General features: G+C 57.6%; 1 protein-coding gene across 3 annotated transcripts in view; it reads right to left on the bottom strand.

The window, feature by feature from the left end:
• HTR2C (5-hydroxytryptamine receptor 2C) overlaps positions 1-26093 on the bottom strand; it is a 268006-nt gene that overhangs the window by 91666 nt on the left and 150247 nt on the right. For 2 of the 3 annotated variants that reach the window (XM_064159663.1, XM_064159661.1), the window contains exon 2: positions 796-1213. The exons of the other annotated variant lie outside the window; for it this stretch is intronic. The gene's annotated coding sequence lies outside the window, so the exon portion shown is untranslated. The remainder of the gene's footprint in view (positions 1-795; positions 1214-26093) is intronic. 3 annotated transcript variants of the gene reach the window in all.

Below are 26093 nucleotides of genomic sequence, written 5' to 3' on the forward strand. Positions count from 1 at the left end.
TGCAGTCCAGGCAGACTCCATGCACACCTGCCCCACACTCACCAGGCAGGAGCCTGATCATAAAAGGAGATCATGTTGGTCAGGCAGGACCATGCTGGCTGGGCCTGATCCCTTGGCCATGCTGTAGGTGCTTTGTGATGGCACTCAAGGTGACCTGTTCCATGACCCTGCCTGGCACTGAGCTCTGTAGCTGGGTGATCTCCCTCTCTGTGTGAAGGCAGGGCAGAGGTGGGGCTGGCTGAGAGGGGCCAGAAGGCAGAGGCAGGACTGGCTGACAAAGCATTTTAAACAAAGCAAATCTTCCCAAAGACCCTGGGGTGCTCCACACCTCCCCCAGGCTCGGGGCCAGCTGCCTTGTCTGGCAAATTAAGGGCACTGGGTTGGCACTGGCACTTTGCCAGTGGACTGCCAGTGGAGTGACCTCCTCCCCTTCCTGCTCCCAAGGACCGATCTGCTTTTAACCCAGTCACAGAGCCACAGAACAGTAGGGGCTGGAAGGCACCTCCAGAGATCCAGCCCAACCCCTGCCAGAGCAGGGCACCCAGGGCAGGGCACACAGGAGCACATCCTGGGGGGGGCTGGAAAGGCTCCAGAGAAGGAGACTCCAGAGCCTCTCTGGGCAGCCTGTGCCACGCCTCCAGCAGCCTCACACCAAAGAAGTTTCTCCTGATGCTGAGGTGGAGGTTCCTGGTTTGCAGTCTGTGCCCTGTGCACCTGTCCTACGACAGGGCACCACTGCCAGGAGCCTGGCCAGACAGGGCTGCACTTGCCCAGCACCCACTGAGCAGCACTTACTTTATCCTGGCAAGAGAGGACCTGCACCCTGCGGGGGAAGCTCTTGGCAGCTGCCTGCACATCTGGAACGTGGGGATGCAGCAGCTGGCAGGGAGGGAAGCAGGGAGAGGCTGTGGGGGAGCAGGGTGAGTGTCTCACTTCCACGTGGCACCACCTAGGCACAGGGTTCCAGCAGCCTCTGATGACACGGGAAAGGTCCTGGGCACACAGCTGGAAGCAGCAAAGTTCAGTCCCTCTGGCAGCTGCTCCAAGGAGGATGTGAGGGCAGCGTCGGTGGCGAGAGGGGAAGGCTGCTCTGTGTGACTCAGGGGCTCATGGCATGCACTCAGCAGGCTCTTCTGGAAGCACTTTGCACTCCTGGATGCCACCAAGCTGAGCTGCTCATCGAGGAGGAGGCTCAGAAATGCCAGGGAGACCTCTGGGGAAAGAGAGACAGAGAGGGAGGGGTGAAGAAGGATGTTCAGCCTTGAAACTGAGCTCCTGCTGTGGCTTCCATGCACTACACTCCAAACACCACCACTGAGGGAGTCCACTCGGTGCCCTGCTGTTAATCAGTGAGTTGGTCAGCTGGGGATGGGTTGTGGATTCAGTGTTTTGGCAGCAAACCTCAGAGCACTGAGCCAAAATTGCCCACGATGAAGAGCTTTGAATGGAAGCAGCTTTCAGCCCGCAGGCACCAGGAGAGCTCACTCCGGGCGCTGCTCTGCTCCACTTCTCTGCCCAGGCTGCTCCACAGCCCAGCTGCTTCTCTGGGTTCAGCAGATCAAACTCTCTGCTCCTGTCAACTGTGGCTCTGCAAGCACCACAGATCAGCTCCAGCCAGGAAGCCTGAAACTGCCAGCAAAGGTTTTCAGCAGGCAGGACAGCAAGCAGGAACTTTGGGCGTTCAGAATAGCACACCTGGCACCCTGGCAGAAGGGAATGGCACAGAGCCACAGTGTGGAAGGCACCTTAAAGCTCAGCCAGTGCCAGCCCCCTGCCATGGGCAGGGACACCTCCCACCAGCACAGCTTGCTCAAGGCTTCATCCAGCCTGGCCTGTAGCACCTCCAGGGAGGTTGTGGAGTACAGAAGAACAGAATGGGATCTTTGACCACATTCTGTGCTTCTGTGCTCTGCAACCTCCCTGGGCAGCCTGTGCCAATCTCTCCCCACCCTCACTCTCAACAATCTCTTCCTCCTCTCCACTCTCACTCTCCCCTCTCCCAGCTCAAAGCCATTGTCCCTCAGCCTCCCACTCCCAGCCCTTGTCACAAGTCCCTCCCCAGCTCTCCTGCAGCCCCTTCAGGCACTGCAAGGCTGCTCTGAGCTCTCCTGCAGCCTTCTCTTCTCCAGACTGGACAGCCCCAACTCTCCCAGCCTGTCCCCACAGCAGAGCTTCTGCAGCCTCTGATCACCTTGGTGGCCTCCTCTGGCCCCTCTGCAGCAGCTCCAGGTGGTTCTTGTGCTGTGTTCCCCAGCACTGGAGGCAGTGCTGCAGGTGAGGGCTGAGCAGAGCAGAGTGGAGGGGCAGAATCCCCTCCCTGTGCTGCTGCTTTCCCTGCTCTGGCTGCAGCCAGCACACAGCTGGCTCTGGGCTGCAGCCACCAGTGCTGGCTGCTGGGCACTTGGCACCAGCTGGCACCCCCAAGGCCTTCTCCTCCAGGCTGCTCTTGAGCCATTCCTCACCCAGCCTGAACGTGTGCTTTGGTTTGCCCAAGTGGCATATTTCTGTGCCAGATGGAAGAGTTCCACCTCCTGCGGTCACCAGTGTGCTTTCAAAGGACACAGCAGCAGCCTGACATCACAAGCCTGAGGTAAGCAGTGTGAATCAGACAAAAACAGATTCCAAAGGTCATTACAAAGCTACTAAACCTCACCATAGACATGTATTAATCAAAACCTCTAGAGTGGAATGTTGCTGCGGTGCACATGGCTTTGGATGCTGTCCTTAAGTATTGCAGTCAACACTTGGCAGGTGTCCAACTCCTCTTGTTTTCATAGAGCCACAGAATCACAGAATCAAGCAGGTTGGCAGAGAGCTCCAGGCTCAGCCAGCCCAACCTAGCACCCAGCCCTGCCCAACCAACCAGACCATGGCACTCAGTGCCCCAGCCAGGCTTGGCTGCAACACCTCCAGCCACGGCCACTCCACCACCTCCCTGGGCAGCCCATTCCAGTGCCAATCACTCTCTCTGACAACAACTTCCTAACAACATCCAGCCTAGACCTGCCCTGGCACAGCTTGAGGCTGTGTCCCCTTCTTCTGCTGCTGGCTGCCTGGCAGCAGAGCCCAACCCCACCTGGCTACAGCCTCCCTGCAGGCAGCTGCAGGCAGCAATCAGCTCTGCCCTGAGCCTCCTCTGCTGCAGGCTGCACCCCCCCAGCTCCCTCAGCCTCTCCTCACAGGGCTGTGCTCCAGGCCCCTCCCCAGCCTTGCTGCCCTTCTCCAAACACCTTCCAGCACCTCAACATCTCTCTGCAATGGAGGAGCCCAGTGCTGGACACAGCACTGCAGGGGTGGCCTGAGCAGTGCTGAGCACAGGGGCACAAGAACCTCCCTTGTCCTGGTTTTCCCTGCTTACAGCCTACAGCACCACCAGAGACTTTGCTCAACACCAGCATGAAGTGGCAATCAGGCTGAAGGGATTCCAGGAGCAGAAATGCCAGTCTGCAGCCTGCACCCTGCTCTTTTCCTACACAGATCTCAAATTCATTTCTCCAAGACCAGAGCCCTCTGCAAGAGTGAATCATAGCCATGAGCCCCTGCCTTCTGCATGGGACACAACAAGGGCAGGCAGCCGAGCACAGCAGCCCAGCCCAGGGAAGGGTCTCTGTGCTGTTTGAGGCTAAGTGGAGTGTTTGAAGGACAGGAATTAGATCACTGCTGTGAAAATAAACCACCAGTGATGTCTGCATCCCTCACAGGGCCTGCTGAGGCAGAAAACCAAGGCAGGGAAATGCAGTCAGGCTTTGCCTACTGCTGCCACATTGACTACCTCTGCCTGAGCCTGGGCAACCTGAACTAACCTGGGGAAAGAAAGGAATGGAGGAAGGACAGAGAGAGAGAGAGAGAGAGAGAAAGAAAGAAAGAAAGAAAGAAAGAAAGAAAGAAAGAAAGAAAGAAAGAAAGAAAGAAAGAAAGAAAGAAAGAAAGAAAGAAAGAAAGAAAGAAAGAAAGAAAAGGGAATAAAGAGAGGAAGTAAAGAGAAAACAAAGGAATAGAAGAAGTAAATAAATAGAGGAAATAAATAAGGAAAGTAAAGCAATAAATGAAACACAGGTGAAATATAGAGGTCAAATGAAGAAAGAACTAGAGGAAATAAAGAAAGGAAATAAAGAGCTAAGGGGAAGAGACATATATAGGGATTAAAGAACAAGAGGAAATAAAGAGGTGAAGGAAATAAAGAATTGGAGGAAATAAAGAAATAGTTAAAGGAAAAAGTTCTTGCAGCTCTCACAGACTCCATGCTGCAGGAAGGATCATGAGGGACATTCAGAGGTACTGCTGGAACCTCTGCATGAGAGGCAAAGGCAACCTCTGCACCTCAGGAACTCTTTTTACCACACAGGAAAATGTGAGGCAGTGCCAAAGAGATTTGCAGAAGGTTCAAACCCAGCCCTGAAAGGTTTCACAGGTACCAAGATGACACCAAGCTAGGAGCAGTGTGGAGCTGTGGGAGGGCAGCAGAGCCCTGCAGAGGGACCTGGCCAGGCTGCATGGGTGGGCAGAGGCCAAGGGCAGGGTTCTGCACTTTGGCCACAACAAGCCCAAGCAGCACTACAGGCTGGGAACAGAGTGGCTGAGAGCAGGCAGGCAGAGAGGGACCAGGGGGTGCTGGCAGAGAGGCGCTGCAGAGGAAGCAGCAGTGCCCAGGTGGGCAGCAGAGCCAATGGCAGCCTGGGCTGGCTGAGGAGCAGTGTGGGCAGCAGGACAAGGGAGGTTCTTGTGCCCCTGTGCTCAGCACTGCTCAGGCCACCCCTGCAGTGCTGTGTCCAGTTCTGGGCTCCTCCATTGCAGAGAGATGCTGAGGTGCTGGAAGGTGTTTGGAGAAGGGCAGCAAGGCTGGGGAGGGGCCTGGAGCAGAGCCCTGTGAGGAGAGGCTGAGGGAGCTGGGGGGGTGCAGCCTGCAGCAGAGGAGGCTCAGGGCAGAGCTGATTGCTGCCTGCAGCTGCCTGCAGGGAGGCTGTAGCCAGGTGGGGTTGGGCTCTGCTGCCAGGCAGCCAGCAGCAGAAGAAGGGGACACAGCCTCAAGCTGTGCCAGGGCAGGTTCAGGCTGGATGTTGTTAGGAAGTTGTTGGCAGAGAGAGTGATTGGCACTGGAATGGGCTGCCCAGGGAGGTGGTGGAGTGGCCGTGGCTGGAGGTGTTGCAGCCAAGCCTGGCTGGGGCACTGAGTGCCATGGTCTGGTTGGTTGGGCAGGGCTGGGTGTTAGGCTGGGCTGGCTGAGCCTGGAGCTCTCTGCCAGCCTGCCTGGTTCCATGGTCCCACCAAGCTCCTCGATCCCAGTGTGAGCTACAGCTGCATGAGGCACTCAAGGTCTCGATGTGGCTCTGAGCACCCTGCCCCAGCTGCTTTAGAACTGAGCTTTCCCTTTTCTGTTCAGATTTTTGTGTGTGTTTTCCCAAAAGGTGCTTCTGAGCAGTGGTGAAACGACCCCAGCACAGCTCTGCTCCTGACCTGCAGTGCTGAGGACTGTGTCAATAAGGGCACAGGATGGGGCAGGCTCCGATAGGATCTGCGCTGACTTCAAACATCGACACACCGAGGGGGGAGCTGCAGCTTAGCCTTAATGAAGCTCACTTAGCAAGTGGCAGCATATAGGAAATTTAAGTATTTATAGAATTTGTTTAAGCTTTCAAAATAAATTAGAGGTTGAGCAGCAAAAGTGCTAACATCTGAATGATAATTCCACTTCTGAGCCCAATTAAGAAGCTGCTCAGGGAGCCAGCTGGGGAGTGGCTGTGTTGGAGGCATTCTGAAGTGCATTTTGTGTGTGCAGAGGGCTCTGCAAACAGGGAGAGCTCAGAGAAGACTTCTCAGCTTCTGAGGGGAGTTCCATGGCTGGCAGCATCTCTTTGCTTTCTGGGAGCTGCTTCCCCTTCACAGAACCAGAGAATGAGTGGGGCTGGAAGGGACCTCCAGAGCTCATCCTGCCCAAATCCCTGCCAGAGCAGGCACCCAGGGCAGGGCACACAGAACACATCCAGGGGGGCTGGAAAGGCTCCACAGAAGGAGACTCCACAGCCTCTCTGGGCAGCCTGCTCCAGGCCTCCAGCAACCTCACACTGACAAAGCTTCCCCTCCTCTTGCCCTGGCACCTCCTCTGCTCCAGCTGGCACCCAGTGCCCCTTGTGCTGCCCTTGGCCAGTCCTGGGCACAGCCTGGCTGTGTCCTCCCGACGCTGCCCTGCACATCTTGAGCCCAGCACTGAGGGCAGCCCTCAGACTGCTCTGCTGCCAGCTGCCAGCCCCAGCTGCCTCAGCCTGGCCCCACAGGAGCTGTTCACTGCCTGCAGCAGCTTGGGGGCTCTGGGCTGGGCTCTCCCCAGCACTTCCCTGAGCTCCTGCTTGAGCTGAGGGGCCCAGAGCTGGACACAGCATTCCAGAGAGGTTGGAGTGGTGGCACTTAGCCTGCAAAGCAGGACACAGTGCCAAGGCTCTTTCAGCTCCAGGAGGCTTCCTCCCTGGCACACAGTGGTTCACAGCCCCCTTCACAGAAGGAGCTCAGGCTCTGCCCATGGCACTCCTGCTGGCAGCAAAGCACTCCCTGTCGCTGCCAGCCATGGGCACAAGAGGCAGCTCTGGGCACAAGCACCTCTCTGCTGGCATCCCCAGCTGGGCTGTGCCAGTGAAGTGCAGGCTTCTGTCGCCTCACCTCTTCTCTTAAGATCAGGTTTGGCAGACAGAGATGCTTCACAGCCACAGGTTTGGGAAGCTCTGTGCTCAGCACAGGCCACTCAGAGCTCTTCTGCTACTGTTCTGGCAGTCCCTGTGCTGGGCTCTCTCAAGTGGGTCCCTGAGGTCCTTCTTGAACTGAGAGGCCCAGGGCTGGACACAGTATTCCAGATGCAGCCTGAGCAGGGCACAGCAGGTGAGAAGAACCTCTCTCAGCCTACTTAGCACAACCCTTGTGATGAGCAAGAGCCCAGTTTTAGCACAGAAGTGCATTCTGTGCAGAGGACACTCTGGAGCAGTTGAGAGTAGCACAGAGCAGGAGCACATTATCAAGCTGCCACCCTTCTCATTTCCATGTGCTGATTCAAGTGGAGACAGCCAAGGTGAGAGCACAACAGCAGTCCCATCAGCTGGGACTCAGCAGGGCTGATCTGGGATATGGAGATTTGTGTACAGCACTCTTGGGAAAGAAAGCAGAGGACAGCAGAGCAGAGAGCAAAGTGTGAACACTGAAGCTGCTCTGCAGCCTGGTAACAAGAGATCATCTCCTCCACCACCTGAATTCTGGCAGTGAGGCTGGAGAAGGGCCTGGAGCAGCTGGGAGTGAGAAGGGGCAGAGGGAGCTGGGGGTGCTCAGGCTGGGGAAGGGGAGGCTGAGGGCAGAGCTCATTGCTCTCTGCAGCTGCCTGCAGGGAGGGGGCAGTGAGGAGGGAGCAGCCTCTGCTCCTTGGTGGCAAGGGACAGGAGCAGAGGGAATGGCTCCAAGCTGCCCCAGGGGAGACTCAGACTGGAGCTCAGGAAGTGTTTCTGCACTCTCAAACCTTGGCACAGGCTGCCCAGGGCAGGGCTGGAGTCACCATCCCTGAGGGGTGCTCCAGCAGCTGTGGAGCTTAGGGACATGGTTTGGTGCTGAGCCTGCAGTGCTGGGTTGGGTGAGCTTGGAGGGCTCTGCCAACCAGATCTGTTCTATGACTCTAACTCTGATTTCTCATCCTGTGGCAGCTGGCCCTGGGCTGCAACTAAACTGGGTGTAAAAAATAGAATCACAGAATCATAAAATCAAGCAGGTTGGCAGAGAGCTCCAGGCTCATCCAGTCCAACCCAGCACCCAGCCCCAGACAGTCATCCAGACCATGGCACTAAGGGCCTCATCCAAGCAGCAGTTCCTCTGCCTCTAAGGTAAAGCAGAGCAAACACATTAAGCCCACAGCAGTTCCAACAGCCTCAGCCTTGCCCTCTGTCCTTTTCCTCTTGCCTGCAGTCCACTCAACAGAGAGCAGAACACTGCAAGCACTGCTTCTGGCTGTGTGCCACAGGCACTTCCCCTCTGACATTACCTCCAACCAGCACTCCAGAGGCCAATGGGATGAGACTGAACAAGGCCAAGGGCAGGGTTCTACAGTTGGGCCACAACAAGCCCAAGCAGCACTACAGGCTGGGGCCAGAGTGGCTGAGAGCAGACAGGCAGAGAGGGAGCTGGGGGTGCTGGGAGAGAGCAGCTGCAGAGGAGGCAGCAGTGCCCAGGTGGGCAGCAGAGCCAATGGCATCCTGGGCTGGCTCAGGAGCAGTGTGGGCAGCAGGGCAAGGGAGGTTCTTGTGCCCCTGTGCTCAGCACTGCTCAGGTCACCCCTGCAGTGCTGTGTCCAGTTCTGGGCTCCTCCATTGCAGAGAGATGCTGAGGTGCTGGAAGGTGTTGAGAGATGGGCAGCAAGGCTGGGGAGGGGCCTGGAGCACAGCCCTGTGAGGAGAGGCTGAGGGAGCTGGGGGGGTGCAGCCTGCAGCAGAGGAGGCTCAGGGCAGAGCTCATTGCTGTCCACAGCATCACAACCAGAGGCTGAGGAACCTCCAGATGCTCAGCAAGGCTCAACTGCACACACCAGGCTGGCATTCCTCTGGCCAGCAGTGGAGCCTGCAGGCTAGCAGATGCATGGCAGCCCTGGAGATTGCTCCTCCTAGCTTCATCATAGACTCATAGAATGGTTCAGGTTGGAAGAGACCTCAAAGCTCATCCAGCTCCAACCTCCTGCCACAGGCTGGAACACCTTCCTCCAGCACAAGTTGCTCATGGCCTCATCCAGCCTGGCCTTGAACATCTCCAGGGGGGCTGTGGAGCACAGAAGCACACAATGTGATCAAAGATCCACAACTTCCCTGGACAACTTGTGCCACTGTTTCACCACCCTCAACCTGTGCCAGTCTCTCACCACCTTCACTGTAAACAACTTCTTCACAATGTCCAGTTCCAACCTCCCCTCTGCCACTTCAAACCCATTCCTCCTCCTCCTGCCATTCCCAGAACTTGTCAACAGTCCCTCCCCAGCCCTCCTGTAGCCCTCTTCAGATCCTGGAAGGCCACTCCAAGGTCTCCTGGAAGCCTTCTCCTCTCCAGGCTGCAGAGCCCCAACTGTCATAGCCTCATCCAGCCAAGCATTCCCCCTGCTCAGGTCTGAACATGCCAACCACCCCACACACCTGCTGGCAGACTTGCCCCTGTGCCCAGCTGAACCCAAGCCCTGCCACAAGGGTGGGCTGTGAGCTCAGCTCCCCTGTGCAACAGCCACAGTGCAGGCAGCTGCGGTCCTGCAAGCTCTGGCTTAAGCTTTGTGCTTTAGTTCAAACAGGAATTGATTCAAGGAGGCTCTTAAGGATCCCTCCTGACTTTAGGAGCTCTTAAAGCAAGCATAAATCAGGACCATTTTGTCTTGGCACCAGGCTTTGGCACCAGGCTCGATACTTACTTTGTGTCACCGTGAACCACTGCCAAAAGGGGAGAGAGGAGCTCAGCTCCATTAACCATGCCCCTGTTTTTCCATCATCTTCCCAGAAGTGCTGCCCACACTGCTCTGATGCACCTCTGCAGTCCCCAGCCAAGGCCTGGAAGCCTCCAGTGCAGCCCTCGGATCCCCACAGCTGTCAAACCTGGGCGACAGCAGCACAGGCAGCAAGAGGAGAGCTGAGCCTGCAGGCAGCAGCAGTGGGAGGAACAACCTCCATGGCAGAGTGCCCTGCCCTGCCCTGCATGGCATGGGATGGGATGGGATGCGCTGGGCAGGCTGCAGGCACCGCGGCGGGCACCAGCTCTGCAGATGTGCGAGGGGCAGGGAGTGGCACTGCATCAGCAGCAAACATCTGGGTCGACTTTCAGGCAGCTCAGGAGTGATGAAGTGTGCACAGCCCAAGAGTTCACAGCCACAAGGCTCATTTTGACACCCACTCAAAGCTTCTGAGCCGTTTCTGCTCATTTCTACCCTGCTGAGCCCACAGCTGGAATCTGGTGCTCAGTTCTGGGCCCCTCAGCACCACATCCATGCAGCTTCTAAACCCCTCCAGAGATGGGGACTCCACCACCTCCCTGGGCAGCCTGTGCCACTGCCTGAGAAGCTTTCTGGCAAGACATGTCCCCTAATATCCAACCTAAACCTCCCCTGACACAACTCGAGGCTGCTTCCTCTTGTCCTGTCACTCACTGCATGCAAGGGACCGGCCCCACCAGGGCTCCATCCAAAGGAGCCTGTGGAGCAGGTACAGAGAGGTCATTGTGCCTCTGCTCTGCTCTGCTCTGGGAGACCTCCCTCTGTCTAGTGCAGGTCCCCTCAACACAAGGCAGACGTGGACCTCGTGGAGCAAGTCCAGAGGAGGCCACCAAGATGATCAGAGGGCTGGAGACCCCCCCGTGGGACAGGCTGGGAGAGTTGGGGCTGCTCAGCCTGGAGAACAGAAGCGACAGGGAGTGCTTTGCTGCCAGCAGGAGTGCCATGGGCAGAGCCTGAGCTCCTTCTGTGAAGGGGGCTGTGAACCACTGTGTGCCAGGGAGGAAGCCTCCTGGAGCTGAAAGAGCCTTGGCACTGTGTCCTGCTTTGCAGGCTAAGTGCCACCACTCCAACCTCTCTGGAATGCTGTGTCCAGCTCTGGGCCCCTCAGCACAAGCAGGACATCAGGGAAGTGCTGGGGAGAGCCCAGCCCAGAGCCCCCAAGCTGCTGCAGGCAGTGAACAGCTCCTGGGAGGCCAGGCTGAGGCAGATGGGGCTGGCAGCTGGCAGCAGAGCAGCCTGAGGGCTGCCCTCAGTGCTGGGCTGAAGATGTGCAGGGCAGTGTCAGGAGGATGCAGCCAGGCTGTGCCCAGGACTGGCCAAGGGCAGCACAAGGGGCACTGGGTGCCAGCTGGAGCAGAGGAGGTACCAGGGCAAGAGGAGGGGAAGCTTTGTCAGTGTGAGGGTGCTGGAAGCCTGGAGCAGGCTGCCCAGAGAGGCTGTGGAGTCTCCTTCTGTGGAGCCTTTCCTGCCCCCCTGGATGTGTTCTGTGTGCCCAGCCCTGGGTGCCCTGCTCTGGCAGGGATTTGGGCTGGGTGAGCTCTGGAGGTCTCTTCCAACCTGTTTGATTCAATGATTCTGTGATTCTATGGGTGAGCAGCTGCAGCTTCCAGCTGAGCTGTGCACATCACTGACTGGGGAGTGAAAAGCTCTGCTCGGCTGCTTGTGGGCCAGACTCGAGGGAGCACAGTGGAATGCCACAGCTGCTTCAGCTGGGAAAGCCTTTACACCACTGAGCCCAGCCCCACAGTGGCCACCAAGCCATGGCCCCAGGCCCCACGGGCACAGTTTCTGGAACACCTCCAGACGTGGGGACTCCACCACCTCTGCTGACCACAAACCTGGCTGCTGGCACCACTGCTCTGAAGGGGGTGAGGGCTCTGCTGCTGCCTGCAGTGAGGCCAGGATCTAATCCTTTGGGGTTCAGTCCCACAGCCAACAAGAGCAGAGGATCAGAGCATTCTTTGGGCTGGAAATGCCCTCTGAGATCATCCAGTCCAATCTTCAGCCCAACCCCACCCTGGCCACCAAACCATGGCCCCAGGTGCCATGGCCACAGGCTGCTGAACACCTCCAGCCATGGGGACTGCACCACCTCCCTGGGCAGCCTCTGCCAGTCCCTGACCACTCTGGCACCAAAGACATTTTGCCTCCTCTCCAACCTGACTCTCTCCTGGCAAAATTCCAGGCCATTTCCTCTGCTTCTATCACCTGAGACTGGGGGGCAGATCCCAAGCCCAGCTCCCTGCAGCCTCCTTTAATGAGCCTTTACCTTCCCTACAGTTCACTCATGTAAAACTCTGCTGGATATGACCAAGGATCCTGAAATCCTTTTACCCCAATTGGATGTAAGTGTGACAAATGCAAGCAGAGAGCAGCTCAGCACTCATTTACCTGCCCCAGTCATTTTCTGGTGCACAGTTCTGCTGGCACTTAGCTTCTGCTCTGCAGCACAGGTCACTCACACACTCTGCTTGAAGAGGCACAGCCCAGCACTTCAAAAAGTCATCCCCTCAGTCCCCACACCTGCACTCAGGCCAAAATTGCAGAAGGCTGCCCAGAGAAGTCACACTGTGGAGGGAACAGGCAGGGAAAGGATGACTGAGGGAATGCTAACCCCTCCAATCTGCTCTGCTCTGCCCTCACCTGCAGCACTGCCTCCAGTGCTGGGGAGCACAGCACAAGAACCACCTGGAGCTGCTGCAGAGGGGCCAGAGGAGCCCACCAAGGTGATCAGAGGCTGCAGAAGCTCTGCTGTGGGGACAGGCTGGGAGAGTTGGGGCTGTGCAGCTTGGAGAAGCGAAGGCTGCAGGGAGAGCTCAGAGCAGCCTTGCAATGCCTGAAGGAGGCTGTAGCAGAACTGGGGAGGGACTTGTGACAAGGGCTGGGAGTGTCAGGCTGAGGGACAATGGCTTTGAGCTGGGAGAGGGGAGAGTGAGAGTGGAGAGGAGGAAGAGATTGTTGAGAGTGAGGGTGGGGAGAGATTGGCACAGGCTGCCCAGGGAGGTTGCAGAGCACAGAAGGGGATCAAAGATCCCCAATCAAAGATCCCATTCTGTGCTTCTGTGCTCTGCAACCTCCCTGGAGGTGCTGCAGGCCAGGCTGGATGAAGCCTTGAGCAAGCTGTGCTGGTGGGAGGTGTCCCTGCCCATGGCAGGGGAGATCAGCACTGGATTAGAGCTTTGTGTTCCCTCCCACAGAGCATCCTGTGATGCTGTGACAGCCTGGGAAACAGGAACTGGCTCCACCAGACCTCTACCACAGCTCAGCAAATGCTCTGCGCTTGGCAGGGTCCCCCAGGGATTATGATCAGACTTAAGAGCCACAGGACACAGGAGGTGCCCTGACAGTTGCATCTCACAGCTGCATTCCCTTAGGTCCACACCAGTGTGAGCCTCTCAGACCTCACAGTCTGCACTCAAGCAGCCAAGTGGAGATTGCTGTGTTCCCAGTAGTGGGTGCCAGGGGGAGGAGGCTTCATCCCTGTGGCTGAGAACCAACCACTGGAAATAAAATGATGCTAAATTGAATAAAAGTCACAGAAGTAGTTAAAAGAACCATTAAAAAAACCCAAAATGCCTGAATGGAAAGGTGTTGAGTCACAGGCTTTGAGTGGGTGCCAAGGACTGAGCTGCTCAGGCAAGAGAGGAACCCTTTGAAAAAGACCTTCCAGAACTCTGCTGAAAGCAGGTTTGATTTTATAGAACCACAGGAGGGGCTTTAAAGGTCATCCCCAACCCTAACCTCTCACCAGTCCGAGGTGTTCAAGGCCTCATCCAGCCTGGCCTGCAGCACCTCCAGGGAGGCTGTGGAGCATGGAATGTGATCTTTGGTCTTCTGTGCTCCACAGCCTCCCTGGGCAACCTGTGGCAGTCTCTCCCCACCCTCACTCTCAACAATCTCTTCCTCCTCTCCACTCTCACTCTCCCCTCTCCCAGCTCAAAGCCATTGTCCCTCAGCCTGACACTCCCAGCCCTTGTCACAAGTCCCTCCCCAGCTCTCCTGCAGCCCCTTCAGGCACTGCAAGGCTGCTCTGAGCTCTCCCTGCAGCCTTCTCTTCTCCAGGCTCCACAGCCCCAACTCTCCCAGCCTGTCCCCACAGCAGAGCTTCTGCAGCCTCTGATCACCTTGGTGGGCTCCTCTGGCCCCTCTGCAGCAGCTCCAGGTGGTTCTTGTGCTGTGTTCTCCAGCACTGGAGGCAGTGCTGCAGGTGAGGGCTGAGCAGAGCAGAGTGGAGGGGCAGAATCCCCTCCCTGTGCTGCTGCTCTCCCTGCTCTGGCTGCAGCCAGCACACAGCTGGCTCTGGGCTGCAACCACCAGTGCTGGCTGCTGGGCACTTTGGCACCAACTGGCACCCCCAAGGCCTCATTTGATAAAATCCTCACTGTGAGAAGCAGGGGGTCACACACCCAGAGCTCCCTCATGCTGTGCCCAGGCTGGTCCTGCCTCGTGCCTGCTCACAGTCCCTGATGCTCAGCAGCTCTTCCCCAAGCAGCTGAACTCAAGATGAAGAGATCCTATTTCCATGGCAATCTGCAAGCATGGATTTGCTGGGCTGTGCTGAGACCCTGAGTGGTTTGGAAGATCAAAGGGACAGGATGGCTGCTGTTAAAATGGATTTCCTAATTGGGCTTTCATCAACCTGGAGCACAGCCCTGTGAGGGGAGGCTGAGGGAGCTGGGGGGGTGCAGCCTGCAGCAGAGGAGGCTCAGGGCAGAGCTGATTGCTGCCTGCAGCTGCCTGCAGGGAGGCTGTAGCCAGGTGGGGTTGGGCTCTGCTGCCAGGCAGCCAGCAGCAGAAGAAGGGGACACAGCCTGGAGCTGTGCCAGGGCAGGTTCAGGCTGGATGTTGTTAGGAAGTTGTTGTCAGAGAGAGTGATTGGCACTGGAATGGGCTGCCCAGGGAGGTGGTGGAGTGGCCGTGGCTGGAGGTGTTGCAGCCAAGCCTGGCTGGGGCACTGAGTGCCATGGTCTGGTTGGTTGGGCAGGGCTGGGTGCTAGGCTGGGCTGGCTGAGCCTGGAGCTCTCTGCCAGCCTGGTTGGTTCCATGATTCTGTGATTCTTACCCAGCATCTTGCTGCAGCTTTCTCCCTTCCTGAGGTCACTCAGGCCCTGGCTGAGGCAGGAGTCCTTTGAAAGCTCTCCCAATTAGCAGTGGGGCTGTGCCTGCTGAGCCTTGGCTCCCCCCTGGCTTTTCTTCCCCAAAAGAAGCAGAAGCAGCACAACAGGCAAGAGGAAGCAGTGGACACTGTTTTGGATAACACCAACCATGTATTTGCATTACTGCACGAGGAAGGAGGTGGTGGTGAAACAATCAAACAGACCCAAGGAACCACGGGGAGATGTTGGCAGAGTAGAGGCAGCAGCAAGTTTTACAGACCAGGAGGGCCTTTGCCCCCCACCCCCTCTGCAAATTCCCCTCACACCAACTTTGTCCTTTTGGCATTTCCAAATGAGGCTACACTTTGACCAAGCTGCTGTGGCCAAGCCTATGGCTAAGCCTTTAAACTGGCAGCACACTTCTGCTGGCCACACTGCCAGTGAAGCTGGTACCAGGAGCTTGTTGGTGACTATAGTAAAGAAATAGTTTGTGTTATCCGAGTAGAAAACAGCTTTGGATGATGCTGGGAGGCTGCACATCCCAGTGGCAGTGCAGCAGAGAGGGCAGTGTGGGTACAACAGTGTGCAGGAGAGAAGGCTGCAGGGAGAGCTCAGAGCTGCAGGGCACCATCTGCAGGGAAGCTGCAGGCAGGCTGGGGAGGGACTGCTCAGAAGGGGCTGTGGGGACAGGCTGAGGGCAATGGTTTGGCAGTGGAGCAGGGCAGAGTTAGGTTGGGCATGAGGAGGGAGTTGTGCAGAGTGAGGGTGGGCAGAGCCTGGCACAGGCTGCCCAGGGCTGTGCTTGAGGCCCCATCCCTGCAGCCATTCCAGCTCAGCCTTGCTGTGTCCCTGTGCAGCCTGCTCCAGCTGGAGCTGTCCCTGCTGCCTGCAGGGGCTGCACAAGATGCCCTGGGAGGGTCCCTTCCAGCCCCATGCAGTTTGGAACATGATTTCTGTTAAGTGGTAGAACAAAGGAGCTCTGTGAGAAGGGAAATGTTTCACTTGTAAGGAAGTCTGCTCGGGGGTCTGTGCTGTTTCCAGGCCCCTCTCTGTGCACAGAGGAAGGGAAACCATTTCCAACCTCCCTTGCATGAGACCACACAGCAAGCAGAGCAGCTGAGATGCCTGAACACAACCTGCCCCTCGGTGTTGTGCCTTAGCCTGTCTCTGCCGTGGTCTCCACAGGCTGGCACCTGAATGCCACTCTTGCTCTCAGCAGTTGCTCCATTCCCACCTCCTTACTGCTCTTTGTCCTCCCACTGCCCTTCCTTTCACAGCACACTGCCAGCTACAGCACTCAGCACAAGCATGCCCAAGTTAAAGGGCTTCAGAGTAACAGGAGGGGAGGGCAAATCAGAGTCACTGGCTCCAGAGCTGCTCTGCAGGGGGGAGAGTGAACGCTGGCCGGGCAGGAGAGCTCTGCCTTGTGTGCAGCCTCTCAAACTCAGGGCCAGGAGAGCTCATGGTGCAGCTGGACTTAAACTCCCCAGCAGCAATCTGTAGTGCTCGGAGTCATGAACTCAAAGTGATTGAGGTGGGGCAGGACCTCTGGAGCTCTCTGCTCCTCAGGCAGGCAGGAGGAGGTGAGATGTGGTCTCTCTTGGCTCAGGGAAGCACTGGGCATCCTTGCAGCTAAGCTGAGGCAGAGTGGGCTGGGTGGCCAGGGAGGGGCTGCATGGGAGGTGTGGTCAGTGGGATGGAGTCTCCTCGGAGGCCTGTGTCTAGTGGAGTCCCTCAGGGGTTAGTACTGGGACCAGCACTACTCAATCTACTCATCAGCTCCCTGGCTGAGGGCACAGAGGGCACTGCCAGCAGGTTTGCTGATGGCACAAATCTGGGAGCAGTGGTGGCAGCCCTCAAGCTGTGCTGCCATTCAGCAAGGCTTGGGTTGGAGGGAAGGGTGGGGAGAAGCAGAATGAAGGTCAGCAAGGGCAAGGGCAGAGTCTGGCACCTGAGGAAGAGCAACCCCAGGGAGCAGCAGAGGTTGGGGCTGACCTGCTGGAGAGCAGTGAGGGGGGAAAGGACCTGGGGGTGCTGGTGGGTGGGAGGGTGAGCATGAGCCAGCAATGTGCCCTGGTGGGCAGGAGGGGCAATGCCATCTGGGCTGGGTTAGAAGGGCTGTGGTGAGTAGGTCAGAGAGGTTCTCCTGCCCCTCTGCTCTGCCCTGCTGAGGCCACAGCTGGCACCTTGTGTCCAGCTCTGGGCCCCTCCGTTCAAGAAGCAGCTCAGGGAATTGCTGGAGACAGTCCAGAGCAGAGCCACAAAAGCACTGCAGGCAGTGAACATCTTCCTCAGAGGAGAGCCTGAGGGAGCTGGGGCTGGGGGCCTGGAAAGCAGCAGCCTGAGAGGTGACCTCATTCATGCTGATAAAGATGTGCAGGGGAGTGCCAGGAGGCTGCAGCCAGGCTCTGCTGGGGGATGCCCATGGCAGCACAAGGGGCAGGGGTGGAAGGTGAGGCATAGGAAGTGCCATGGGAACATGAGGAGGAATTTTTCCCTGTGAGGGTGACAGAGCCCTGGCACAGGCTGCCCAGGGGGGCTGTGGAGTCTCCCTCTCTGGAGATATTCCAAACCTGCCTGGGTGTGTTCCTGTGTGACCTGCTCTGGGTGCTGCTGCTCTGGCAGGGGTTGGACTGGATGAGCCTTGGAGCTCCCTTCCAGCCCCTGACACTCTGTGACTGTGATCCTGACACTGTGGCTCTGTGATCCTGGCACTGTGGCTCTGTGATCCTGGCACTGTGACTCTGTGATCCTGACACTGGCTCTGTGATCCTGGCATTCTGTGGCTCTGTGATCCTGACACTGTGGCTCTGTGATCCTGACACTGTGGCTCTGTGATCCTGGCACTCTGTGGCTCTGTGATCCTGGCACTGTGACTCTGTGATCCTGACACTGGCTCTGTGATCCTGGCACTGTGGCTCTGTGATCCTGACACTGTGGCTCTGTGATCCTGGCACTGTGGCTCTGTGATCCTGACACTGTGGCTCTATGATCCTAGCACTATGGCTCTGTGATCCTGACACTGTGGCTCTGTGATCCTGACACTGTGGCTCTGTAATCCTGGCACTGTGGCTCTGTGATCCTGGCACTGTGGCTCTGTGATCCTGACACTCTGTGGCTCTGTGATCCTGACACTGTGGCTCTGTGATCCTGGCACTGTGGCTCTGTGATCCTGGCACTGTGGCTCTGTGATCCTGACACTGTGGCTCTGTGATCCTGGCACTCTGTGGCTCTGTGATCCTGACACTGGCTCTGTGATCCTGGCACTGTGGCTCTGTGATCCTGACACTGTGGCTCTGTGATCCTGACACTGGCTCTGTGATCATGGCACTGTGGCTCTGTAATCCTGGCACTGTGGCTCTGTGATCCTGGCACTGTGGCTCTGTGATCCTGACACTGTGGCTCTGTGATCCTGGCACTGTGGCTCTGTGATCCTGGCACTGTGGCTCTATGATCCTGGCACTGTGTCTCTGTGAGCTCTCTCAAGGCTTAATACAGTTGACTTTTTTTAATCCAGTTGACTTTTTGGTCGTGGCCATGGCTGGGCAGTGTCATCCTTCAAGCTTCTACATTTCTGTTACATAGGGAAAGAATCTTCCCTTCCCTTCCCTTCCCTTCCCTTCCCTTCCCTTCCCTTCCCTTCCCTTCCCTTCCCTTCCCTTCCCTTCCCTTCCCTTCCCTTCCCTTCCCTTCCCTTCCCTTCCCTTCCCTTCCCTTCCCTTCCCTTCCCTTCCCTTCCCTTCCCTTCCCTTCCCTTCCCTTCCCTTCCCTTCCCTTCCCTTCCCTTCCCTTCCCTTCCCTTCCCTTCCCTTCCCTTCCCTTCCCTTCCCTTCCCTTCCCTTCCCTTCCCCATTTCAGCGTCTTCCAGAATGGGATTCCTGCTTCGGCAGGGGGTTGGACCTGATGACCTCAGGAGGTGCCTTCCATCCCCTCCCAGACCTCAGGAGCTGCCTTCCAACCCCTCCTAGACCTCAGGAGCTGCCTTCCAACCCCTCCCAGACCTCAGGAGGTGCCTTCCATCCTCTCCTAGACCTCAGGAGGTGCCTTCCATCCCCTCCCAGACCTCAGGAGCTGCCTTCCAACCCCTCCTAGACCTCAGGAGCTGCCTTCCATCCCCTCCCAGACCTCAGGAGGTGCCTTCCATCCTCTCCTAGACCTCAGGAGCTGCCTTCCAACCCCTCCCAGACCTCAGGAGCTGCCTTCCAACCCCTCCTAGACCTCAGGAGGTGCCTTCCATCCCCTCCCAGACCTCAGGAGCTGCCTTCCAACCCCTCCTAGACCTCAGGAGCTGCCTTCCAACCCCTCCCAGACCTCAGGAGGTGCCTTCCATCCCCTCCCAGACCTCAGGAGCTGCCTTCCAACCCCTCCCAGACCTCAGGAGGTGCCTTCCAACCCCTCCTAGACCTCAGGAGGTGCCTTCCATCCCCTCCCAGACCTCAGGAGCTGCCTTCCATCCCCTCCCAGACCTCAGGAGGTGCCTTCCAACCCCTCCCAGACCTCAGGAGCTGCCTTCCATCCCCGCCCACTCTGTGGTTCTGTGGTTTTACACAAACACCAACAAGTAGGATCTGAATCTTAAGCAGCTGCCTGAGTGGGACCCCAGCTCACTGCACTGCCTCAGGCAAACTCCACAGCTGCTGACCTGGTTGAGACCCATGCAAAGCACAACTCATTGCCTGAGTTGTAGCAGCTGGCAGAGGACATGCTGAGGGCTCCCACCCCCACGGGGACAAACCCAGGTCCACTGAGCTTGCAGCCCAGAGGGGACCACTTCTGTGTTGCCCTTTCTAGCCCTAGCCTCAGGAGATGTTTTCCCCTCTGGATGGAAGTTTTAATTCTTCTTTCAGAATCTCCTCTCTTCAGCTGTGGAATCAGTGCCCAGGGGCCAGGCTGGTGTGAGAGGGAAGGGGGTGCTAGGTTGGCACCCTTGGGTGCCAGGAAAAGAAGAGGTGGAGCTTCTTCTGTCTTTTTATCCCTGATCATCAGAACAAACTACTCTGCTAGACACAGAAGCACAGAACCACTGAGGCTGTAGCAGACCTCGTGGGCCATCGAGTCCAGCCTATGCCCTATGCCCACCACATGGACCAGACCATGGCACTGAGTGCCACACCCAAGCTTTCCTTACATACCCCAGTGCCCATCCCTGGGCAGTCCATCCCAGTGTCTAATTACCCTTCCCATAAGGAAGTGCCTCCTAACATCCAACCTAAACCTCCAACCTGAACCTGGCACAGCTTCAGGCTGTGTCCTCTCCTCTTGGCACAAGCAGCCTGGGAGAAGAGCCCAAGAACTGGCAGCTTTTTCCAAGCAGGAAAGCATCTTAGCCTTAGGAGGGCAATAACCTTAACCACCCTACCAAGGTGCATCATTGTGCTGCTTGTCAGGAGCTGACAGGGCCTGGCAGAGGCTCCCTTTGGAGTCAGCACTGCAGCTGCTCTGCAGGTTTGTGCCTGGCTGCAGCTGTGCACCCTGCCAGGTGCTCGGAGCATGCCTGTGCCCTTCTGCTGTGTGGAGGGCTGGCAGGTCTGGCCAGGCCATGGCAACTTCTCTTACACCACATCAGTTCTTGTAGGCATAACAAAAGTCACCCAGTAAGGTGACACCCAACGTGATAGGGCACAGAGACCTTCTGACTGCGCTTAGCTCTCAGCTGGGGCTAAATCCCAGCACCTGCTCTATCGCCACTGGTCCATTGCCAGGGAGGGAACCAGGGAAAGGAGCAAAGAGCCACAGGCTGGGGTGAAAATGCACCTAATGAAAGGCCAAGTGCAAGGTCCTGCACCTGGGGGGAAGAAAAAACTGCAGCAGTACAGGCTGGGAGGTGACTGCTGGAGAGCAGCCCCAAGGAGAGGGACCTGGGGGTGCTGGGGGAGAGCATCCATGGCACAGCAATGTGCCCTGGGGGCCAGGAGGGCCAGTGGGGTTCTGGGGGGCATTCAGCAGAGTGTGTCCAGCAGATCAAGGGAGGTTCTCTTCCCCTCTACTCTGCTCTGGTGAGGCCTCATCTTGAGCACTGCCTTCAGTTTGGGGCTCCCCAGTTGCAGAGGGACAGGGATCTGCTGGAGAGGGTCCAGCAGAGGGCTAGGAGGATGATGAGGGGACTGGAGCACTGCTTGGTGAGGAGAGGCTGAGGGCCCTGGGGCTGCTTAGTCTGGAGAAGAGAAGACTGAGAGGGGATTGAATCAATGCCTGTAACTGTCTGAGGGCTGGGGGTCAGGAGGGGGGGACAGGCTCTGCTCACTGCTCCCTGGGACAGGACAAGCAGCAATGGATGGAAGCTGCAGCACAGGAGGTTCCAGCTCAGCACAAGGGGGAACTTCTTGCCTGGAAGGGTGCCAGAGCCCTGGCACAGGCTGCCCAGAGAGGTTGTGGAGTCTCCTTCTCTGGAGCCTTTCCAGGCCTGTCTGGATGTGTTCTGTGTGCCCTGAGCTGGATTGTGTGGTGCTGCTCTGGCAGACCTGTCTGGATGTGCTCCTGTGTGCCCTGAGCTGGATTGTGTGGTGCTGCTCTGGCAGGGGTTGGTCTGGATGATCTCCTTGGGTCCCTTCCAGCCTGTGAGCCTGTGACACCTGCGTGCCCCAGATCCAGCAGCAGCTGAACTCTCCCTGCATTCACTGCCTGATGCTTGTTGTTGCAGCCACCTGAGGTGCTGATGTGTTAATGACCACTTTGTGCCCAGCTGGCTGAGCAGGCAAAGTGTTACAGCAAGCTTCTGAAATGAGCCCCAGGAGCTCTGCAAGCCTGCAGCACAGTCCAATGGCCTCACAGCTTCAAGCTCTCTGCTTTCCAGCTCCCTTTTTAACCAGCAGGAGTCTATGTCCTAAGAACTGCAGGAGTCCACTTCCTAAGAACCTTTCCAAAGTCCTATTTTGCTCCTGTAACAACCACCCAGAGTGAGGGCTCAGAGGGGTTACCACAAGGAGCCTGCCTCAGCTCTCGAGTTTCCACAGCAGCCCTGGGCAGGTTAGCCCAAGGGCAGGTTTCTTTCACTCACAGGAGTCGTCCCCTGGGGAGTGTCCGAAGAGGAGGATGGCCTGGATGCAGCAGCAGGGAGAGATGCCTTAGCCTGGTAACAAAGCCCAGTGCCTGCACACATGCATTTGGGCTCCCAGATGCAGGAGCTTGCTGCAGCAGGTCACGCAACCTGCATGCTCCTGCTCTGGGCTCACTCAGGCCAGCAGAGACAGGGATTTGCTGGAGAGCCCTGTGGAGGCTGTGAGGATGATGAAGGGGCTGGAACATCTGTGTAATGAGGGAAGGCTGAGAGCCCTGGGCCTGGTTAGTGTGGAGAGGAGAAGGCTGAGAGGGAACCTGAGCAAAGCCTGTAAAGAGCTGAGGGCTGGGTGCCAGGATGAAGCTGCCAGGCTCTGCTCAGTGGTGCCCAGGGACAGGACAAAGAACAACAGGGATAAGCCCAGGAGGTTCCACATCAACATGAGGAAAAATTTCTTTGGTGTGGGTGTGGCAGAGCCCTGGAGCAGGCTGCCCAGAGAGGCTCTGGAGCCTCCTGCTCTGGAGACTTTCCAGCCCCCCCCAGATGTGTTCTGGGTGCCCTGCCCTGGGTGCCCTGCTCTGGCAGGGGGTTGGACTGGATGATCTCTGGAGGTCCCTTCCAGCCCCTCCCATTGTCAGGCTGTAGGGACAGGCTTGAACTGAAGTGGTCACTCCCAGTGAGCTTCTCTTTCCCTCTCAGCTCATTCAACACAATTACCATGAGGATTCTCTTCCTCCTCCTTCAGAATGACAGGGAGCAGAAAGCAGCTTTCCTCAGCATGGCTGTGATCAGGGAGGCTGGGAACAAAAAGAAAACCTGAAGAACTCCCAAAGGATTCACAGGTATTGATGAAATCTGCCAGAGAGGTCAGAGCCTGCAGCAGAGGAGGCTCAGGGCAGAGCTCACTGCTGCCTGCAGCTGCCTGTAGGGAGGCTGTAGCCAGGTGGGGTTGGGCTCTGCTGCCAGGCAGCCAGCAGCAGAAGAAGGGGACACAGCCTGAAGCTGTGCCAGGGCAGGTCTAGGCTGGCTGTTGTTAGGAAGCTGTTGTCAGAGAGAGTGATTGGCACTGGAATGGGCTGCCCAGGGAGGTGGTGGAGTGGCCGTGGCTGGAGGTGTTGCAGCCAAGCCTGGCTGGGGCACTGAGTGCCATGGTCTGGTTGGTTGGGCAGGGCTGGGTGCTAGGCTGGGCTGGCTGAGCCTGGAGCTCTCTGCCAGCCTGCCTGATTCCATGGTTCTGTGATTCTATGTCAGCTGTGATGGAAACTTTGTCTTGGTCAGAACCAGGATTAGCCTTGCAGATGCTTTGGCTACAACCTGAGTCCTTCCCTGCTCTGCACACAGGCAATGGCTTTGCCCAGCAAAGTGCTTCTGGCTGGCAGCTTCAGGCAGGTGCCTCATTTTTCCTCACTGAAACATGTACAGCTCCAAGAGGTTCAACCTGTCCTGCTGCAAAGGGAAGGAGAGGTGTAGAGTGGGGCCTGTAGGGACAGGACAAGGGAAGTGGTTTGAAATGAGAGGCTGAGATTGGCTGTGAGGAACAAGTTCTGCACCAGGAGGCTGCTGGAACACTGCAGCAGGGTGCCCAGGGAGGTGGTTGAGGCTCCATGCCTGGAGATACTGAAGGTGAGGCTGGGCAGGGCTGTGGGCAACCTGCTCTAGCAGAGGATGTCCCTGCTGAGTGCAGGGTGCTGGGCTGGGTGAGCTCTGGGGGCCCCTTCCAAGCCAACCCACCCCCCCTCTGACTCTCTGGAGTTGGAGATTTCCAGCCTCTCTCATGGAAAGCTGCCAGAGTATCAGCAGCTTTCCAGCTCCCGTTATTAGCAGTGCATGAGGTGCTAAGGAAAACAAACCCAAACCTGAAGCAAAGAGCCAAAATTCAACCTACCTCAAGAAGCAAACACACAAACCCCTCTGCAGACACCTCACTGGCTCCCTGAAACCCAGCAACAAAGCTGCCTGCCCCTCAGCTGCTGCTCTGCACTGCACACCAGCGTAGGTGCAGGGACACCAAGACTCAGCTGCACCACAAAGGCTGGCACAGATGGGCCACCAGAATTGTCACGAGGGCTGAAGCGCCTCTGCTGTGGGGACAGGCTGGGAGAGCTGCCAGGAGAGTTCAGCCTGGAGAGGAGAGGGCTGCAGGGAGAGCTCAGAGCTGCAGTTCAGTGTCTGTAGGGGAGCTGCAGGCAGGCTGGGGAGGGACTGCTCAGAAGGGGCTGTGGGGACAGGCTGAGGGCAGTGGTTTGGCAGTGGAGCAGGGCAGAGTTAGGTTGGGCATGAGGAGGGAGCTGTGCAGAGTGAGGGTGGGCAGAGCCTGGCACAGGCTGCCCAGGGCTGTGCTTGAGGCCCCATCCCTGCAGCCATTCCAGCTCAGCCTTGCTGTGTCCCTGTGCAACCTGCTCCAGCTGGAGCTGTCCCTGCTGCCTGCAGGAGGGGTCAGACAAGATGCCTTTGGTGTCCCTTCCGAGTCGTTGCAATCTGTGAATCATGCCAGGGACCAATGTGCTGCTCCTACGAAGCAGAGCCAAGGAGCCCAGCAGAACTTGTGAGCCACACCACTGGAGCCTGAAAGGCCATGGCAGGGAGCACACACACTGCACAGAATCACCTCTGAGAGGGAAACTCAGAGCCTGCAGCTTTGATTTATAGCTGCTGGCAGTTGGCTTTTAAGAGTCTGTGTATGAAAAACAATGAGTTGGCATTTTGGCGCTGCCCACCCTCACTCTGCTCAACTCCCTCCTCATGCCCAACCTAACTCTGCCCTGCTCCACTGCCAAACCACTGCCCTCAGCCTGTCCCCACAGCCCCTTCTGAGCAGTCCCTCCCCAGCCTGCCTGCAGCTCCCCTGCAGACACTGAACTGCAGCTCTGAGCTCTCCCTGCAGCCTTCTCTTCTCCAGGCTGCACAGCCCCAACTCCCCTAGCCTGTCCCCACAGCAGAGGTTCTGCAGCCTTCTAATCACCTTTGTGGCCTGGACCCTCTCCAGCTTTGGAGGCATCAGGATGATTGGTGAGGAGTCACCACAGTGCCAAGCCAACAGGCTCCTGCTTTGTCCAGAGCTGCTAGACCTGCCCTGGACCTGGTGCCCAGGAACAGAGCAGGCTGGGGCGGGGGGGGGGGGGGGGGGGGGGGGTTAAATAATCACAGCTTGAACAAAAATAACCCTAGAAGAAGAAGCTGGCAAGATAGAGGGGCTCAGCACCCTGGCAGGCTCTGGAGCCCCACTCTTTGGTCAAGGTGACAATTCCTCCAAGGGCTACTCTAATCTGGAAGCAAAGCAAGCTGGAGTGGAGAACTGAAGAGCAGGCTTTGCTCCAGAGAGGCAGCACTCCCCTCTCATCCCCCTGCAACTCACAGTGTCTCCTGCAGAAAGAGAAGCCCCTTGGTGCTGTGGCTGCCAGGGCTGCCTGCAGAAGTGATAAGGGAGCTGCAGCCCCCAGCAGTGCTGGGGCTCCTTTAAATAGCTGCTCTGCTGAGGCCTCAGCCCTGTCCTAGCAGAACACTCTATTCCCAGAACCTGTTAACCACCACTGATACACTCAACTTGCAGCATAAATCAATGCAGGACCCAAAACAACCCTATGCAAGCCTTGGTTATTCCTGCCCAACACACAGCACAGGGGAGGCAGTTCCTGGAAAGCAAAGTACTGGACATGAAAAGTCAGAGCAGGAGACTGTGCTCAGCTCAGTTCGTGCTCACCTGGAGCTTGGTCTGGCTGCCTTTGCCCCCCTGGATGCTCTCATGGGCCAGAAGCTGTTCCTGTCCTGCTCTGGTGGGAAGGGGCTGGGTGTTGGTGCCTTCAGCTCTGGGCCCCTCACTGCAGGAAGGACACTGAGGGGCTGCAGTGTGCCCAGAGCAGGGCAGCGAGGCTGGAGAAGGGCCTGGAGCAGCTGGGGGTGAGAAGGGGCTGAGGGAGCTGGGGGTGACCAGGCTGGGGAAGGGGAGGCTGAGGGCAGAGCTCACTGCTCTCTGCAGCTGCCTGCAGGGAGGTGGCAGTGAGGAGGGGGCAGCCTCTGCTCCTTGGTGGCAAGGGACAGGAGCAGAGGGAATGGCTCCAAGCTGCCCCAGGGTGGGTCAGGCTGGAGCTCAGGAAATATTTCTGCACTGGAAGTGCTCTCAGACAATGGCACAGGCTGCCCAGGGCAGGGCTGGAGCCACCATCCCTGAGGGGGGTTCCAGCAGCTGTAGAGCTGCTGCTGAGGGACATGGTTTGGTGCTGAGCCTAAATTTGATCTGGGTGAGCTTGGAGGTATCTTCCAGCCAGCTGTGATACTGCATCTGGCAAACAGAAGGATCCCTGAATCCAGACTGTCAGGCTGGAGGGGACCCCAAGCATCATCTGCTCCAGCCTCTCCAGGTGCCAGTGCAGTTGCAATGAGCTGCCCCAGCACCCTGGCAAGCTGAGCCTTCAGCTGCCCAGTGCAGGGCACTCCACTGCTTCCCTTGGGAGATGATTCCAGGGTCTGTTCTCATGGCAAACATTTCCTTCTGGAGCCCAGTGGGGATGTCCCCAGC

The sequence above is a fragment of the Pogoniulus pusillus genome, chromosome 19, assembly GCF_015220805.1.
Source record: "Pogoniulus pusillus isolate bPogPus1 chromosome 19, bPogPus1.pri, whole genome shotgun sequence".
NCBI classification, from domain to species: domain Eukaryota; kingdom Metazoa; phylum Chordata; class Aves; order Piciformes; family Lybiidae; genus Pogoniulus; species Pogoniulus pusillus.